The following is a 12,553-nucleotide window of genomic DNA, read 5'->3' on the forward strand; positions in this document are numbered from 1 at the left end:
GAGTGGTAATAGTGCTATCCTCAGTGTACAGTGAAGTCCTGGACTCAGCATTTCAGGCTCATAAATAATAGTTTTAATCAACAGAAACACACCACACAGTTCTATGCAAGGATGAGGATGAGACAGGTTAAAAAATCTAAACTCTTACATGTGAAACAAACACAGTAGAGAAGAGATGCAGCCGTTATTGTATTGACATGTTAGTTACTTTTGTTTACTGGTGGAAATATCAATATGTAAATGTAAGGAGTGTTAAATAATAAGGTTTGTCACAACACCCTTAGGGCTGTATGTTATATTAATAATATGATATACTATGTTCGGTGTATGTATTAAAAGTTTTATATTGTCACCTTGCCTTAGTCATTTTTATCAAAAAATTACTTTTTTTTTTTGCCTAAATTACCAAATGCTCAATTTCTGGTAAAGATTTTTGTGTTTAAAAAATCTGAAAAAAAAAAATTTACTCCGGCAATTATTTTAGGAAGGTGACATTATGTTAAAGGCAGTGTAGCAACCAATAACATAATAAAAGACAAATAATGTAATAATGTTGGCCATTTTAAATGTAATAAAGCCAGTAACATAATAACTTACCAATAATGTAATATAGGTTTTAAGCCAATAACATAATAACATTTTGCTACTAATGCAATTATATTATTAGCTGCATATGTTATTAGCATAGCATAAAGAAAGTCCTCTGGAAATATAATAACTGCAGCTGATAACGTACTAATACATAAAGAGGACTGCCTCTCTTGGAAATAAAGGATTCTTTTGGAGTTTTGTGCAGTTTGCCTTTCAAAAATAGGTGTAGTGAATGGTATAGTCCAGAGGCGATTTCTCATAGACTGCAAGGGAAGCTTGGCTTCCCCTAAAATTACGAAAATTAAATGGTTAAATATGTACGGTTGTGTTGACATTTCATTGACTGCAAATGTATTAGAACACGTACATCTCACAGACGAGTTCATTCAGAATCAGCTTTATCACAAATCAACAGACTTGATGTCGTTCACTTCTCATACATTCCCGTTGCGCTGTTTTCTCATTTGATCTCTGCTCAGTGCATTTGCCCGTAGAAGCTCAGCGTCCATGCACTTCAGTGGGACTGAGTGGAACAGTGTATTTCATTGCCTCAAAACTGGACGGTAATTGGATAAATGCCACGATGTTGTCCCACCCCCGGACGCTCGGCGTCTCTGAGGGTGAATGGAGCTGTGGGCGGAGCTCGGCTGGGCTGGACGCCGGGCTTCCATGTGCTGATTGGAGGATCAGTCGAAAGGCTGAATCCCATTTGATTGACAGTTATTTTGAGATCTACTCCTTCACTTGACAGAGTTCAGTTTCATACCGTCGCGCACTCTGCTGTGAAGTCGAGAGAGAAACCACTACGAAATTACTTGTTCATTTCTTGCACTGTAAATACAACACACTCATTGTACTTCCTTGTTTCAATTTAACATAATTTCAACGTTTTCTTGTTTACTTGGTGCGATAAGGTCACTGACCATTTTCTTAAGAAGGAACAGAGGGCCGAATTTATGTTTAAATAACTTGACTTTTTTTTTTTTTTTTAATCTAAGCCGACAATGAGCTTCCCCTGTCTGAAAGACGAGCAGCCGCCACTGGTATAGTCATAGTCATATTCATTCATCAAGGATGTGTACTACTTACTTAACTATGTCAAACACATTTTATTTTATTATCAGCAAGTTATTAAGTTACTGTAGTTAAAATGGCCAAAATTCTTACGGTATTGGGTGTTATTAGCCATTATTACATTATTGGTTGTTACAAGCCTTTTCCAATGAGTCAGTGTTTGGGTTTTGGTTCTCAGTTAGTGCGGTTCGGTGGTGTAGTGGTTATCACATCCGCCGGGTTTCAGGTTTGATTCTCAGTGAAACTGGAGCCTCTGTGTGTTGAGTTTACCTGTTCTCTCCATGCCTTGTGGCTTTCCTCCAGTTTCCCCTGCAGTTAAATACAGGTACACATGCTTAATGCTCCTGTCAGAGTCCCAGATGATGAAGATCTGGAGTTGGTCCTTGAGTGCATTCAATGGCAGATCACTGCTCCTAATGTGTGTGCTACGTGCTAATGCTAATGCTAATGCTACTACTAGGTACTCTGAGTCTCTTACGATGGGTTAAATGCAGAGATTAAAGTTCCATGAGGGGATAATAAAGTGGGTTAATCTAAACCAGGGGTCGGCAACCTTTACAACCTAAAGAGCCATTTTTGTCTGGAAAAAAAGAAAGAACTCTGACTGGAGCCATAACAATTTTTTTTTACCCATCTACATTTTACCATGAGGTGGCTGCTCTGTTGTAGCCTATTTGTGATTAGTTTGCTATTTAACTTTGTATTTTCATTACAATAATGCAATGTCTGGTGCATTTATGAAATTATAAAACTACAAGAAAGAAAACATTCAAGATTTGTACTTTTTTTTTTTTTTTTATGATGGACACTATTTCCAAAACATAAATTACATTGTGTAATGGAGAAAAAGTGCAACTTTCATGTATAGTGGCTCACTTACAAACTACGAACAAATACAAATTGATCATCTTGCATTGAATTTGGCAAGAAAATAATCCATTGTGGTTTTTATGCTGTCAAAAAATGATTTAATTCTGTGTAAAGCCTGCACATTTTTGCAGATAGACAAAGTTAGAATAGATTTAGGCCTATAGCGGTGTTTAAAAGTAATGACTCATTCAGTTCATTTCAAAATATTCCTTATGTTTTTTGACCAGAGGAGCCATAGAGAGACGCTAAAGAGCCATATGTGGCCCCAGAGCCACAGGTTGCAGACCCCTGATTTAAACCTTAGCTTTAACATAAACACTCCCTCACAACCTGATTCTTGTTAAAAGTCTGGATTTGACTACGCCATTGGATAATTACTCCAGTGATGAATATGTTTCAGCTACAACATGTTATTTAACTCTGACTAATGCAGTGAGTAACTTCTCATTTCTTATCAACAGTCTCAGACGACATATCCTGTGTTTGTGGAGAAGATGTAACTCTGTTTCCATATGCATAGTGTATAGAGAACTCAAGGGATTAGGACTAAACGCTACTGTGGCCTTCAGAAAACACTTATTGGGGAAAAAAGGCTTAGATTTGCTAGGGAGCGTAAAGATCAGACTGTTTCAATGGAAAATGGTCATGTGGTCTGATGAGTCTAAACTGAACCTTTTATGGGCACATTAGGGTGACAAGAGAGGTGGATGAAGTGATTACCCATCATGCTTAGTGCCTACAGAAAATGCCTGTGGGGGCAGTGTTATGATCTGGGGTTGGTTCAGTTGGTCAGGTCTAAGTTCAGTAATGTCATGTGTCCATAAAATGAGTTGAACCTTAATATACTGAATGACCAAGGTTTTAACATCAGTGGAGTCTTTGCTTCACTGATGACACAGACATATTCCAAGATGACAATACCAGGATTCATCAGGCTCAGTGGACTCATAAAAGAGTGGTTCAAGGAGAATAAGATATCATTTCCGAACACGGATATGTACTTTAGAGACTCTGTTCTCTTCTGCATATATAAAAGCTCATTTTAAGGCAAGAACAACACACATATTTGTATTTTCAGGTGATTACACATTCATGAAAACAAAATTACGAGTGTTATAATCAATCCATGCAGTTAAATACCTCTAAATGCACCACAGGAGCACTGGACCGAGTAACATTAGGTATATACAGAACAATTTTTGAATGCTAATTGGTAAATAAATGATATATAAATGTAACAGCAGTGATGCAAACAGCAGTGTTAAGAGTAGGGCTGTGCATGAATGTAAACAGGTCAAATAAATCACTGATCTGGCCCATGAGAGTGGGACTGAGTGGTTTTATATTTCTGTATGCAAAGTCTGAGGAAACAATAAAAGTGCAAAGAGGAGAGCTCACCTTCAGAGATTTAGACATATTCCTGGAGCTCACACCAATAAGCTCTGATGTCAAAGTGGACATAAACATCAAGAGTGTAAACATACAAGCACATCATATAAGCCAGATTTATCAACTCTAACATTAAAAGAGTCATTATGAAGTGAAAGGAGACAGTTGAGGGGATGGAACCGACTGCAACGTTCACCTATGATGACAGTGATGGTAATGGCTGGTGAATCATCAGTCTTAGTGGTGTTTTGCAGTAAGCCAAAGCACTTCGCAACTTGAATTTAGATCAGAGGACGGGGCAAAATCGCAACATAAGGGACCTCATCTGGATGGGACGGTGGCTTTCTGTGCCAAAGTGATTAGTTCAATTACGTCAACATTTTCTAGGAGGTTTGTGTCAGCGCATCTCAAAAAAATTAGAATGATATGGAAATAAACAGTGAAACAGTTTAGTTATTTTATACAAATTCACCAGCTGACTCAAAAAACATATCAACTATTGAAGACTACAATCAAGTCTGTGAATTACCTCGAAACATTAGATTAACACCAGTGTATGTTGTTTTGCTAAAATAAGTTTCTCAAAGTTACAAACTTTATTACTATAGTCACAGGCAAGGCTCCTGATCTAATCGAGAAACAGCACAATCTGCTTCTCGTCAGCTCAAGTCAGCCACTTGTCACAGCACTTAGAGTTCAGTCCAGGCTCAGTATTCGGGTGATGTATCTCGTCTCCCGTCGCAGTTCGTGTGATGCATCAGCGTCAGACTGTGCCCACTTCATATAGATTTCTTCCACTATGTGAAATCGGCTCTTTCTACACGATTTTCTCACAGCTGCGATTGTTCCTCTTCCTGGTGCACCTCTTTCGGCCACATCTTGCTCCTCCAGGCGATTTTCCAGAAAGATGCTTTAGCGTGATAGGTTATCAGCAATAACCTTCTGTGACTTTCCCTCTTGGTGGAGTATGTCCACTGTTTTATGGACTGCTGTTAGATCAGACGCCTTGCCCATATCTGTAGCAATAAAGTTGACATTGAAGAGCTTACATAATGCATCTTAATGACGTGTAATGATCAGTCCTCAAACACGCCCCACTTGTGTTCTAATATTATCAGGCAGATTTAGTTATAATCTTACACATTTGCTGTTTAACCCATAAAAAGCCAGTGCTACTTTTGTGTCAGTCCCCAAATGAAATTTTCTGTATATTTAATCTTTCTTAAGTGATTTATTACCATTTATTATAATATTGTCCTGTCTTTTGCATGTTAACACTATAAATAAGGTATTTTCCAATATTCAATTTACTCATGTAAATGTTCATAAAAGCTCAAAGTTGAGGGTTATTATCAAAAATAGAGAATACTGAAGAAAAAGCGACTTTTCAGTAAAATATGTCATTAACTGAACATAAACCGAGCATCTCCATCCACTGTCATGTATCCAACCTCATGAGTTTTACCGGTGAATCAGTGTTCTAGTAGATGACAGTGTTTCCACGTTCACTACTGAGTCTCTCAACGTCCAAATGGGTCATATCTGATGACCATGAAAGATGACAAACTGCATTTTACACCAATTATTTAGATGTACTGATAGGATTAATGGATCAACAGGTATTAAACATTTTATATCTGTAGATGGTTTTGGTTGGTGGTGGATGTTTGGGTCTTTATGGGTTAATATTCTAGATCAGGGGTGTCAAACTAGCAGCCCATCTATGGGACGAATTTGCAAAGTCCAAAAATCACACTGAACATATCAACAGCCAAAGGTGTCAGACTGGTTTTAATTCCGGGGCCACATACAGCCCAGATGTGATCTCCAGTAAAATAACAGCATAATAACCTATAAACAAAAACAATAAAAAACAATATATTACATTATGAAATTACATTTACAAACTATGCTTCAATAATAAAATGTGAATAACCTGAACAAATATGAACAACCTGAAATGTCTAAAGAAAATTAAGTGCAATTTTAACAATATGAAACCTGTTACCAAATGTTTTTGTGCATTATAGATGTTGTGTTGATAATAAACTGACACATAATGTTGTCGAAATCACTATTATTTTAGTTCCAAACTCCAAACTTTTAACAATACTATGCCCGTTACTAAATGCTTTGTGCCTTTGTAGATCTACAGGGTGGGGAAGCAAAATTTACAATATTTTGAGGCAGGGATTGAAAGACAGTGTATGACCAATTAGTTTATTGAAAGTCATGAGAATTTATTTGCCACAAGAAAATTTACATAATAGAAAATGTTTTTATTCTATGCGTCCTCCTTCTTTCTCAATAACTGCCTTCACACGCTTCCTGAAACTTGCGCAAGTGTTCCTCAAATATTCGGGTGACAACTTCTCCCATTCTTCTTTAACAGTATCTTCCAGACTTTCTCGTAATAGTTTTGCTCATAGTCATTCTCTTCTTTACATTATAAACAGTCTTTATGGACACTCCAACTATTTTTGAAATCTCCTTTGGTGTGACGAGTGCATTCAGCAAATCACACACTCTGACGTTTGCTTTCCTGATTACTCATATGGGCAAAAGTTTCTGAAAAGGTATGGATAATAGTGTTAGGTATGATTATGACATCAATATATGTTTGGTTTCAAAACAACTGACCTAGTGCCTGCTGAGAAAAAACAACTAAATGTTCATTGTAAATTTTGCTTCCCCACCCTGTAATATATTATACAGATGTATAAATAATACACTGAGGAATAGTACTGTTAAAATTGCAATTATTCTCATTTTTTCAGATTAGTCACTTCTTTTTTTGTGAAAGGATAGTTTGTAAATGTAAATGTTTTCATAATTTAATATTATTTCTTTGTACTACCATGAAGAGAAAATTTTTAGGTTGTCATTATTATTCAGCTATTATTTATCTATTTATTTATTTATTTATTTATTTATTTATTTATTTATTTATTAGGGACAGTGCATATTAATGAACATCTACAACAATTGTAGCTGTAAATATGTCAGATTGTAGCAGCAGTGTTAATTTCCATCCGTAGTCCCTAGGCAGGTGACAGGAAAAACAGTTGACAAAAAAGGCAAAACATCATAAAAACACACAGATTAGTTTACCGGTCCTGCTTGAGATCAAAGTGCTGTATGTGACCCCCAAAAGAAAATCAGTTTTACATCCCTGTTGTAGATATTAGTGAATATATTTTAAGGTTTTTCACATTATTCTTATTTTTTAAGATGCACTTGCACATTCACCCAATGGCTGTTGAGGTGTTGGTACTGCATATCTTTAAATGGTTTCATTTGAATTCTACCTTTCAGAATGCCTTCACTATCTGAAAATGTACCTGGAAATATTCAAGCCTGCGCTCAAAGCTTTGCTGGGAGGTGTGGAAACATCCAAAAGGCATAAAGATGTCAGCTGACCTGGCTTAAATCCACACAGACAAAATCTCAGCATCTCTTAACATTTTCCTTCCAAGGACATAATAGCAGCAAAGCCGGGGCTTAGTATTTCTATCAAGCGTGCTGTAAAGCCTCTGTAATGCCGTTACTAACTATAGCCTGCCTTTTCCTTAATACTATACTATTAGCAGTAGACCCGTAGAAGGAGATCTAAAAGGAGCGGGGAAGAGTAACTGTTGCACAGAGGAAATGTGTCATTATACCAGAAACACAGGCTTAGAGACAGAACACACAATTGTTGTGAGGAGACAAAGACGAGGTGAACAAAAGCTCCTCTGTGGTGACGTGGACCAATTAGAGATTTTTAAGACAGAGACAGGCTGTCATTAGTGGTTTGTCCCTCGCTGCTGCACCTGGACTGTGACGTCACCACCGCCACAGGGATGAGTGTTAATGCTGATTTATTTCCCTTCAAATATGTGTATATGCATGAGCACGTGAGACGGATACAGATAGAAAACAACAATAATAAGCACATTAATGTATTTCTATTTAAAGGATTTATGGAGTACACTGAGCCTGAAACTCAAATTGCAAACTTTTATACATTTTATGCAAAGAAAACAACAATATGCACAGTACGTGTTCTTGGATGTGAGAGATATCCTCAATATTTAGCATTTCTCACTGTGCTCATGCTTAACAGCCTCCATGATTGCGAGGTACTCAGAGGCATTTGTGTATTTCTGCTTTTTTACAAGGACTTCGTTGGAATTTTTTTTTTTTTGACACATTCCTCTTTTTATTCTTATTTATACCCATCAGTAATCACCTTTGACCTGGTGCAATGATTCCATAAAGAGTCCCAGTTACACTTTCATTCCAGTGGCGGCTGCTCGTCTTTCAGACAGGGGAAGCTCATTGTTGGCTTAGATTAAAAAAAAAAAGTCAAGTTATTTAAACAAAAATTCGGCCCTCTTCCTTTTTAAGAAAATGGTCAGTGACCTTATCGTACCAACTAAACAAGAAAATGTTGAAATTATGTTAAATTGAAACAACGAAGTACAATGAGTGTGTTTTATTTCCAGTGCAAGAAATGAACAAGTAATTTCGTAGTGGTTTCTCTCTCAATTTCACGGCAGAATGTGCGACGGTATTAAACTGAACTGTGTCAGTGAAGGAGTAGATCTGAAAATAGCTGTCAATCAAACAGGATTCAGCCTTTTGACTGATCCTCCAGTCAGCTCGTGGAAGCCTGGCGTCCAGTCTGGCCGTGCTCCGCCCACAGCTCCATTCACCCCCAGAGACGCCGGGCGTTCGGGGGCGGGACAACATCGTGGCATTTATTCAATTACTGTCCAGTTTTGAGGCAATGAAAAAAACTGTTCCACTCAGTCCCATTGAAGTGCATGGATGCTGAGTGTCTACGGGCAAATGCGCTGACCACGAATCGAATGAGAAAACAGCGCAACGGGAATGTATGAGAAGTGAACAACATCGAGTCCGTTGATTTGTGATAAAACTGATTCTGAACGAACTCGTCTTTGAGATGAACGTGTTCTAACATATTTGTAGTCAATGAAATGTCAACACAACCGTACATATTTAACCATTTAATTTTCACAATTTTAGAGGAAGCCAAGCTTCCCTTGCAGTCTATGAGAAATCGCCTCTGTTTCATTCACTCATTTCATAAGAAGAGGTAAAAATGATTTGGAGATGAACATATCAAGGGAAAACTGAAATAAAGCAAATAAATGGAAATGGTAAAATATTACGGTAAAATCTAGGACCTTTTGGAGCTACTGTATCCAGTCAAAAACATTTCACATAGTTTTCATTTTCCTGAAGAGGTTGGAGTAGGTATGTTTTATTTTCTCTGCTATTCTGTTGGTTCAACTATAAACAACAGGGTGTTTTATTATTACTAAGTCCATGGAAGAGGGCGGAAAGTGTAGAAGCAATGATGCACTTGAAATAAAAACAAATAAGATACAGATAGCAGTAATTAGCGTGGTTGAATAAATGCCAATACGAGCAGAAACGGCACCCCAGCGGACCCCCAGAGTAAATTCACTTTGAAATAATGCTCTCCCAGAAGACACCATCAAAATGAAAAACACAAAATAAGGACAACCTAGTGAACAAGAGCCATTCTTCATCTTCTGCCTCCTCCTCCTTCCCCTGCAAGAGTTTCCTGTTCCACCGAAACGGAACAGCCAGTGGCTTTATCAAGATTTATGAGCTAAATCATCATTGGAAATATAAGACACTTGTTGGGGCACAAGGGGAGATGGGAGTGGAGGGGGAGCAGCCAGAAAGAGAGAGGTGGTGCCGGCTGGAGAAGGAAAGGAAAGACGAGAAAGAGGAAAAGGCATGGTGAGAGGACGACAACAACAGGGACAAACAGAAGAAGATAGGGGGATTTTGGTGAGAACAGATGTCTAGACTTGATTCCAAAAAAACATTTTCAGGACTATCTTTCATGCTGCCGCTGTTTTGCTCTCTAAATGTGCTGACATCCCATTTGAAAGCTCTTATCAAGTGAAACACTCTAAAACAAGCAGCGGTGTAGCAGAGATAAAGGGGCTGAATGGACTGAAGACAAATGGAAAAATGAGTTAAATCTCACAGTCCGTCGGAAACAGCTGCTACATTACACGACCCTTTCTGATCATCTTCTTGTTTTTTCAGATTCAGAACAGGGAGAGAATAATGACTGACATGAAAGACAGAGAGCTGAGACAAAACCAGCACATGTATCAAGCAGGCTCCATTATATGTTGCTTCTGATCGTAGGAGGAGTAGAGTTTAAAGGTTCAGGAGCACAGGGAAGGAGGTAAAGAAGGGACAGATTTCCAAGTGAACAAACTTGTATTACAAACATGTTTAAGTTAAAGAAACACTTTTTCTTTCTTCTTCCTTTTTTCTGAGACTGCAATGAATATTATACTACAAACACACCTGCATCTTGAGATAGTAAGATCCAAGTTCACCTCCAGACATGCTGCATAAGACATAAACCCATCTTTGAATAATAATTTGTGTTTCAATTGTGCCAAAAGGCCAGAGAATTCCTAACCTCTGAATATACGATTGGCCATTCCAAAAGACTCATTAGAAACAGAGATGGCTAATGGCGCACATTTTTACTCAAAACACTGATTCAACCTCTTTACTCAAATAAATGTACAACGATACATCTAGATTTTTACCAGATGTTTCTATGAAAAGCTTCTGAACCTCACATTATTCATGTTTTGTTACATCTTTTACGTCACTACCTCTGTCATGCATGACATTTACTGCACTCTATCCAAAAGGGTCATCTTTTCTACGTGTTATTGTTCCATCTGTGTAGACTGAAATTGTTCTTGGTGCTGGGAAAGTGCACTCTCATCTATAATCCCCACTGAATGCATCAAAAACGCAGCATGTTTTGAAAATGTAAGGGCTAGTAAAATACAGATATTTGTGTTAAAATGTACTTCTTCTGATAGATGTCTAGATACCAGCTGTAAGAAAGCAGATGTTCAACCAACTAAACACATCACTGAGTGTGATTTTAGCATGCATTTTAAATATAAAATGAACACCAAAGCTAAACTGCATATTCTTGAAGGTTACATTTAACTAAGGCTGGGCGATACAGAAAAAAAATCATATCTGCGTACCTCTGAATTCAGGTCTGTATATCAGTATATTACATTAGAAGTTGAACTTTTCACTTGTTATTTTGATACATGTTCTAAGTAATCTTGGCCTGGTAAGAACAGCTGATTGCAGTCAGACTGATGTCTGGCTAGCAGCCCACTAAAGTTTGTTTGAATGCTGTAATCTGTTCATTTCACTATTATGTTTGTCAGCAGAACAGCCCCAATTCATACCTATCTGGCTAACGTTACATTCCCTAGTGATTTATGTTAGTGACAAAACAATTTGCCAGTGAACTTTCCATCCTAATATTACTAATATAGCCAAGCTCTGGCTCTGGCTTTGTTTCCTGTATAAGTGCTCCAAGCCTCTGAGAACGCGTGATTTGTGCACGAAGAGGGGTATACGCAGAGGGGGGTGGGACAAATGGCAGTTGAGTTTAATATATACATGGTGACATCACCATTCAGTCCTTTCAATGGGTCAGTTAAAATAATTGGATGGTGTTTTTTCAGTCCTGTCCATTCCACAAATGACTAATTTTTTTTTTTTTGTGTTAGAGCATTTAATTAACTGGTTGCAATTGGGGTGTGAAGGGGATTTTAAGAAATATAGTAAAAAAAAAAAAAAATCTCCTACCCTACCTTTAACTCCCGTAACTGGCATAAAACCGAAAGTGAAACTTAAGGGAAAGTGAGTGTTTGCGTTCTTCACATAGGCTACATGCATTCGTTCGGTACACCAAAATGGTTCGCACCCTACTTTTCAGTAACACAATCACCCAAGTTCTCGGTCACATTTTCTCCTGAGGGAACAGTCATTATCTCCCGCTGCAGCCCAAACATTAGCGTGTGTGCTGTGACTGTTCTTACTCCTGTGCTGTGTACGTCAACCTAACTTGCATTAGCTCTAGTATGATTGGTTTGGTGCAGCGCACTTACTTATGATTGGCTGTTCTTATGTCTGTAAAAACATGGACGAATGAATTCTATCGAAATTGTATCGAACATGTCTCATATTTCCATCAAGGAAAAGTTATTTTAAGATATATATCATTGTCGTTTTATCACCCAGCCCTACATTTAACAATACTCCTAGTCATAGCTTTTGCTGCACAGTTCACAGAGGATCAGCTCACATCTTCTAAAGTTTAACCGACAAAGTCTTAATCCATCTGTTCTAAAGAGATCAGCTTAATATGTAATTGCACCGATGTGAACAACAGCTTTGATCAAAATTCACACTGTGAATTGCTTGATAAATGCCAGCCCTCATTATTTTGCAGCCAGTGCCACCTTTAATGAGCTTAGCGTCTGTCCATTGAACAATGCAACACTCTATAAAATGACTGCTGAGGCGTGTGTTGCTCCAAATTGAATCAAGTGTGTCTGCAACTGCCTGATTTTCTTATGATGGACTAATGAATTGATGTAAGTGATGCAAACTAAACTAAATCAGCTCTCTGAGATTTTAATGATAACTGCTCGCATATTTCCTTTTTGTACGCACAGATGAGGCGTTGTAGGAAATACGACGGTGCAGAAAATTGAATACGTGGAGGAAAGATGTGAGTAAA

Source organism: Sphaeramia orbicularis, chromosome 9, assembly GCF_902148855.1.
Source record: "Sphaeramia orbicularis chromosome 9, fSphaOr1.1, whole genome shotgun sequence".
NCBI classification, from domain to species: Eukaryota; Metazoa; Chordata; class Actinopteri; order Kurtiformes; family Apogonidae; genus Sphaeramia; species Sphaeramia orbicularis.